Raw genomic sequence first — 7,876 nt, forward strand, 5'->3', positions numbered from 1 at the left:
AAGGCTTTGGGATCAATACTAAACCATTTATAAATTAATTTCGCGCCTCCATATATTTCTGGAACGCGCCCTGAAAAGCGAGCGTACTTATGCCAGATTTAGATAGAGAAAAAATTAAGGTATCAACTTTGTAGACATTTTTGCCGTCAACAATTGACGTGAGTATCCATACGCGTATGAGACGACTGTTTGTCTGATGATATCTTCTGTTATCTATTTGTCCTCATTTACCACCAGACACACGCGTTTTGTTTCTCCAACTAATTTCGAGACGACAAATGTAGCGATTGTTAACCGGTGTGCCTTTTTCTTTTTTGGATCAAATGTAGTTATTGAAATATCAACCCTTTTGATCTGAAACTTGGTTCATACCTTCATTGCAAATCCAAGATTTTACCGATCAGTGCCCTAGACTGGTGAGGAGAGTGATGCTATGACTGGTAGGTACCTACGACCTCCCTAATTATTTTTTAGCTTTTAGTGCTTTAACTACATCACTATTATCTTTCTTTCTAATAAAGGCTTTTAACTTAAATTTTTTTATTATTATTTTTTTTCCGATAATATAGATGTCGTCGAAATACGTCAAAAATCTCACGCGACTAATCTCACTTGTATCAGAAGAACCATTGTGTGCAATTCCCACCTGGTGAAATGTAAAACCTTCCATTTAAGGCCGACGAGCAGCATATGCTTTTTCACTTTACTATCAAAAGTAAGGATCACACGATTTGTGCATTTGTGCAGATTTGTCCATTTTCGCCGTTAAAGTGTGATGTTGTTTGGAACGTTGTTATTGGGCTGTATTCAATCTCGATGCAAATTTCTAGACAACATCACTATTTGACTGCAAAATGTACAGATCGTGTGATCCCTTCTTAAATGCGTTCCAGATGAAGGAGCTTTCAGTTTTTGTAGTGAAACTGTTAAAAGCAAAAACTTTATTGCCAAGCACTAAATCATTAAATATTTGTGCAACAAATTATTTCTTGTAAGAGAGCAGTAGAGTAATGAAACAGCAGTGACAAGGTGCCTCCACACTTTTCTCAATTCTCTGCTTAAACTATGCTGTTCTTCACCAAAAAATTCGAATGTCTTACTTCCTCTAATACTCTTTAGTAATTTATTTCCGCCGCTAAATATTGCCATAATATGTAATTTCATTTCAGTCCGTTTTTTGTTTTTTTTTTTTGTTTTTTGCAGCGCGCAACACCAGCGCCATCATTACCTAAGTGTGAAATGAAGATTTCTTTGAAATTACTTTTGGTGTGAAAATTTGTACTTGAGAGGCGCTTGCAAGATAAAAGCTGGAAGCCAAAAAATGGAAGAACAACTAAAAGTTGTATATTTCCACATAACTACGATATACGTACATAAATATGTACATACAGTGTGGGAAATAAGCCAGGTTTAATTTAAAAGTTACTTGAATTCAGATATTTACTACGTACATAATTATTATAAAAATCTAGTTAGCTTTAAAAATATTTTGCTTCAAAAAATCAAAACTTGGAAAATATATTTATTTATCCAGTGGTTTATTCATATATTTTTCTGATTTTTTTTTTTAATTTGAAAAAGTTTTCTTGAGATAAGACAACAAAAAAGACAGCTCAGTAGGACCATCGATTGACGCTCGGACTTACGTAAGCAATTTTGTTTTATGCATATACTTGCGGACCCGACGAACTTTGTCCCGCCCAAAATGAATTTTTTAATTTAAACATTTTGGTCCAACAATTCAAGCTCAGGACCTCCATTGGTACATTTCTCTGCTCCTTTTATGGTTTTGTGGTCGTTATAAGGCATAACTTCCTTTGCCGTCTTTAATAATCTACCTAGCGAAAGCGTAATAAGCGAAGGGTTATTTACGGTTGAATTTTTAGAATATTTTTTGCGGAAGGTCTTGCAGTTTTCTTCCATATAAAAATAAATTGTTTTTTGTTCGTTATATGGAAGCAAATGCGACAGAATGCTCTTTACTTCTATTTGACACGTAGATAAGGGATCTACAGTGTTGCCCTTAAAGCCCTTATGAGAATATTCCTTCATCTAAGATTTTAGGTTTTTTTGGGTTGCTTATTTGGCTTTTTTTCGTCAAAAAAAAAAGTAAAACATAAATATGTTGAGAATTTAATTTTACACATAACTTATGTATAAGTTAAAAAAAAAATTTTTATTGTAAATAATTAGCAAAAAATGCAACAAATTTGTAAATTGCCACGGTTTTCGCAATTTAACAACAATTTCTGTTGAAACCTCAACAATTGAACTTTTCAAATAGGTGGCAACCCCCTCCAAAAATATTTTTGGTCGTAAGCTTTCTTAAACTTCATTAGTTTGAAACCCATATTGTAAAATTTAAATTATCTTATCAATTTAATTATATTAAAATTTTCACATGGGTGGCAACCCACTCAAAAATATTTTCGACTTAAAATTTTACTTTGACACTGGCTTTATTTTTTAAATTTATTTATACTGAAATTTTTAGACACAATTAATTTTTAGTATACGAATGTATGTACACAAAGATTAACATTTTTAGATGGTTGGCAACTCTTTTGAAAATAATTGTTTCTGAATAGGTCTGCAGTTTTACTAAGAGTGGTAAATCTGGCTTTCAAAATAAAGTTGCACGCATTAAATGTGATTGTTTACTGTGGAAGTTAAGGAACTGAATAGACCGGATACAGTGCTTCTAGCTTTTTAAAATTACTAAATTTGAAAAACGTAACTAAATATTTTTCGGACGTTCTCCGTCTTCCCCTCTTCAAAATTACCGTCATTGAATTCGAGAAAATATTAAGAAAGATATCGAGTGGTAACACAAAACTATTTACCAATGAAAAAAAAGTAAAAAGAAGATGAACCTAAACAAATTCCATTTACTGTAATTGCTGCAGTGGCATTGCGAATAAGTTGGAAAATTGCCGCGAGATGCAGCCAAAGCCAGAAAGAAGCCTAAAAGTTGAAGAAAATACTTAAGAGTAGTCGAATGCAGTGCAGATGGTAGGAAAATATGCCTTCGAGGAGAAAATGCACGCTGCGGTGGAGGAATTGGCACACAAATAATGGATCTGAAAATATAAATGTACATATTGAGTTATGGTTTAATTGGATAAAAGCCAAATAAAAATTTCTTTGCAAGTTCAGAGAAGCTACGAATGGATGCTTTATATATTTATGTACATACATAGTTTTGTAAATACATAGCCAGCTATGTGTGCATTATCCCATTGCCAAACGGCCTATGAAGGAATAGGCTAAAGGGCATGGCAATAAGTGGTATGCTAGCTCAGAAGCAAGTGAGCCTTGTTCACTCCAAAAATTTATGTGCACCTAAAAATTCATGTACGAATATACATATATATGTATGTACATATTTTCATGTGTTAGCGCCGATTTGTATTATAGTATACATATATGTACATATACGTGTATATGTTTTGCACTAAAAGTACTGCATTGCTTTGCCAGCATCTGCGGAGTGGGTGTGTCTGTATCCCTATGGTGGCTGACCAAAGCAAGGATATATTTTGTGGCCTATTTTTCGTAGTCAAAGGATACAATATGAATATGTATGCATGTGCATTTCACGGCAGATGTTTTGTAGTGCTATATACACGTGCTAATGTATTTTTGCTATCATCAGTGCTTCGCTAGGGTTGAGAAATATATTAGCTATTCCATAGTTGCGGCAAAAAGCCAATGGCAAAGGTCACAAACAAGCAAGTGAGGTATCAGTAAAAACTGCTATAATGCATGTGCGTAAGTATGTGTACATGTCTCACTTTACGAATAAATCTGTTTTTCTAAATATCATATGTATATTAGGGTGATTCAAAATTGGAACTGGAAGACAAGTTCATTCTAAAATTTCAGCTTATTTGAACAAGATTTAGAGGTCGCTCAACGCTGTTGTTTGTTTTCCGGATACTGCAGATTTTAAATGCATCTTTAAAAAAAAATAGGTATATTTTCATCAAATCTTGTCGGATTTCGTTGAAATTTCGTAGGTAGGTTCCCAAATATCGGTTTATTAGAACACAGTTTATATAAGTTCAATAAATTAATTTTAAATACATTTATTAATTAGTTAGTAAATAAGTTTTGCCTTATACAATATTAATATTTGCAATATTTTTTTTTTTGTTCCTTAACCAGTGAGCATATGCTTAATGCATCTAAGATCACATTATAATTCATACAAATAGTGGACCTCATCTATACTAATTATATAAAGAGAAGTCCCTTTCTTTTGTAACAGGTAATCTCGCGAACGGCTGGTCCGATTTTCATGAAATTTTGTATACAAATAGCTTTCGGTAACCACCATGTTTACTTTTTTCGGGTAGGTGGACCAGGGACCGGTCTATTCGAAAAAATTTTATTATAGTCCGATGTGCTTAAAATTTAGTACGTAAGTAGCGTTTTAGCATACATATATATAGCATATAGCAGCGCTGTCTTCGGCTATGCCGAAGGCTTCATACCTTTCATGAACATCTGCAAATTTTACTTTGACAGATTACTGCTTTTGAATACATCTGCATACATCGATAGAGGAGTTACATACTTATATAAAAAATCGCATCTAAACAATCAGAGGTATGGAAGATATACTTTATATGACACCAATCTAAGTGATTTTCACCGCTATGTGATCGGTATGTAAACCGGTAACACAATTTATTGGGTTTAGTTTCGTACATAAAGGAGATATATGGCAAAAACTGGTATCTTAACAATCAGTGCTATAGGAGATAAAGCTTATAAAGCATAGATTTTGACGATTTTCTCAGTAGACTTTGTATTATTATTTATAAAATATCTTACGAAATTTATCGGTTTTAGCTGTTCAAATAAAGGAGTTTTACAGTAAAATCCCATATCTGAACAATCAGATGTATGGAAGATATATGTTGTAGTCATCCGATCCTTGTTATTTCCGCTGTAAGTATTCTGTTAATAATGAGTGAAAATGGTGCGAAATTTCATGTTCCTAGCTGCATAAATGGAGGAGTTATGATAAAAGACTTCATATCTGAACAATCAGTTGTATGGGAGCTATAGGTTATAGTGACCCGATCTTTGTAATTTTCACTGTAAGTATTCTGTTGATAATGGGTGCAAGTATTGCAAAATTTCATGTTCGTAGCTGCATAAATGGAGAAGTTATAATGAAAAATCTCATATCTGAACAATCAGTTGTATGGGAGCTATATGTTATAGTGGTCCGATTCTTCCGGTTCCGACAAATGATTAATACATTATAAAAATACACCCACCTACGAAATTTGATCCGGATATCTCGAAAACTGAGAGACTAGATTGCATACAAACAGACAGACAGACGGACAGACGGACATGGCTAAATCAACTCAGCTCGACGTTCTGATCATATCAGTATACATTATACATTAAACGTGAATTGTTGGTGAAAATGTTGGACCAAAAAGTTTCAATAAAATATATATAAAAATTTTGGGCGGGACGAAGTTCGCCGGGTCTGCTAGTCATTAAATAATACTAATCATCAAATAAAAAAAATTACCAGATAAACATCACTCATACGCCATGTGGAATCCAAGTGTTTAACCCTTTCCGGTCAAATCCGTCCCTGATGAATATAAAAATTTTTCCTCTTAATTACAAGGTTCATAGAGCCTCATAATACCAAAAGTAAAAAACAAGGCCCCTATCGGAGCCTTATTATGAATTTAATTATCCTTAGACTGCAGATTACCGGCTGTTCCGTTATATCTTATGGTGTCGGCATTACACTCACAGCAATGCGAAATTATCTCCAAACGGTAAGCGAACTTTTGACCGAGGGAGAGTGGACTTAAGGTTGATACCACGAAAACCGAAATCGTTCTATTCGCAGGAAAATATTAGATACCGCCTTTTCGGTTCCGCCCTAAAAATAAGTTGGGGCTTACACTCTCCAACAAGGTTAACTACCTCGGTTTAATTGCGTGCGTGAAGAATCGACTTTTTCTTAATATTGATAAATGTTCTCATTGCATTTTTTCCAGAAAGCTTGTTACTGTAAATACTACTTATTCTATTGCGGGTTCTCAACTGAAGACGGTGAACACGGTTAAAGATTTAGGAGTATTTTTTGACTCAAAACTCACGTTTGCAAGCCACATAAATTTTATAGTGGCAAATTCTTACTCTATGTTAGCATTCGTTCGTCGAAACAGCTCTGATTTCTTGGATCCGTATACACATAAGAAATTGTTTATTGCCTTTGTTAGGTCCCGTTTAGAATATGCTGCCTTTATCTGGCGGCCTGCCCAGGTATCATATATAAATAGAATCGAGCGTATTCAAAAGATTTTTATTAAATTTGCACTGCGATCTTTAAATTTCACACAACCTTTGCCTTCTTATACCTCGCGATGTCTACTCTTAAGATTAGAATCACTTGACAATAGAAGAAAATATCTCTCTTGTTCCTTCATAATTAAAGTCATAACTGGAGATATGGACTGTCCTGATATTCTAAGTAGGATACCTCTCAATATCCCTACTAGGAACTTGCGTCACTTCGACATATTCTATTTGTATAGAGTTAAATCTAATTATGCCATAAATGCTCCTATCAGTCGAGCTCTTAGTGAGCTTAATCAAATCAATCGAGTTATTGATATTGACCTCTCACTTTCTGGAGGGATATTAAATAATATCCTTTAAGCTACCTTAATAATAATTAGTAGTTAGATAGTTTCTTAGTAGTCAGTATGAAAATATGTATTCACTGATGATAAATAAATAAATAAATAAATAAATAAATAAATAAAAAATTATTGATAAGAAGTTTGACTGAATACTTCAGAGTAAAAAACCGTTTACTCTGTTTTTCGATAAATTGACTTTCCGTTGATTTGGAAACCCTCAAACAGATAGTTTCGAGATTTTCTGTAAACAAAACTGTGTAGCTTTTACTTTACAGTCTTGGTCACAGAACAATTGATTTTTTTTTAAGAAACAAATAGGGTACGGAATTTTTCTATAAATTCGGCGGAATAAAAAATCAGTATGAAGATAAAGAAGTGGTTACTGTTTTCATGAAAATAATAAATTAATGTTCAGTTTGTCTTCAACACTTAAATCGTCGTGTGCATAACTTTTACATAAGAAAATACATAGTTATATACAGGGAACGGATTTTTAGGACCTAAAAACCTATAAAAATAATATAACGAAATAGGCTGGAAAAGGCAAAATAAAATAGCGAAAAGGCAGGAAAAGGCACTAGGTATTGCAAAAAAGGCAAAAAAAGGCAAAACAAAATAGCGAAAAAGGCAAAAAAAGGCACTAGGTATTGCAAAAAAAGCAAAATAAGGCAATAAAAAAAGACAGAAAATTCGAGGAACAATCAAAAAATACATTTATTTTAGAAATGTTTATATTACAAGTAAAAATAGAAAAACTATTAACTAGTTTCATTATATGAAAAATTTGTACTTTTAATCCTTGACTATTTTATTCTTTCAAGTTTCTAACTCATAAAACTTTTATCTGTATAGTTGTAGTAACATTGAAGATGCATTTTGAAGTTTTCTGGCAGCATTTTCATTCGATTTTCGCGAAGAAAAGCCTTGAATGTACTAAATGTGCGCTCGACGTAAGTTGATACAAGTGGAGCCCAATTTAAATATGGAACGTTTGAAACGTTCATATTATCAGGAATAAGGGCATTTTCCTCGCCCTTTAAAATTTTGTCCACACCCCTTATTGTCTCTAAGCCTACCTTAGCTGAGAAAACGGATTTAAATTTTTCTAACACCAATTTGGCAAGAGGTCCCTGCGCTTCTATAAGCCGCATGGGCATGTGTATATTTTTTAATCTTAAAAAAAAATT

This window comes from Rhagoletis pomonella, unplaced genomic scaffold (genome assembly GCF_013731165.1).
Source record: "Rhagoletis pomonella isolate Grant_MI unplaced genomic scaffold, Rhpom_1.0 Rhpom_scaffold_00001, whole genome shotgun sequence".
NCBI lineage: Eukaryota > Metazoa > Arthropoda > Insecta > Diptera > Tephritidae > Rhagoletis > Rhagoletis pomonella.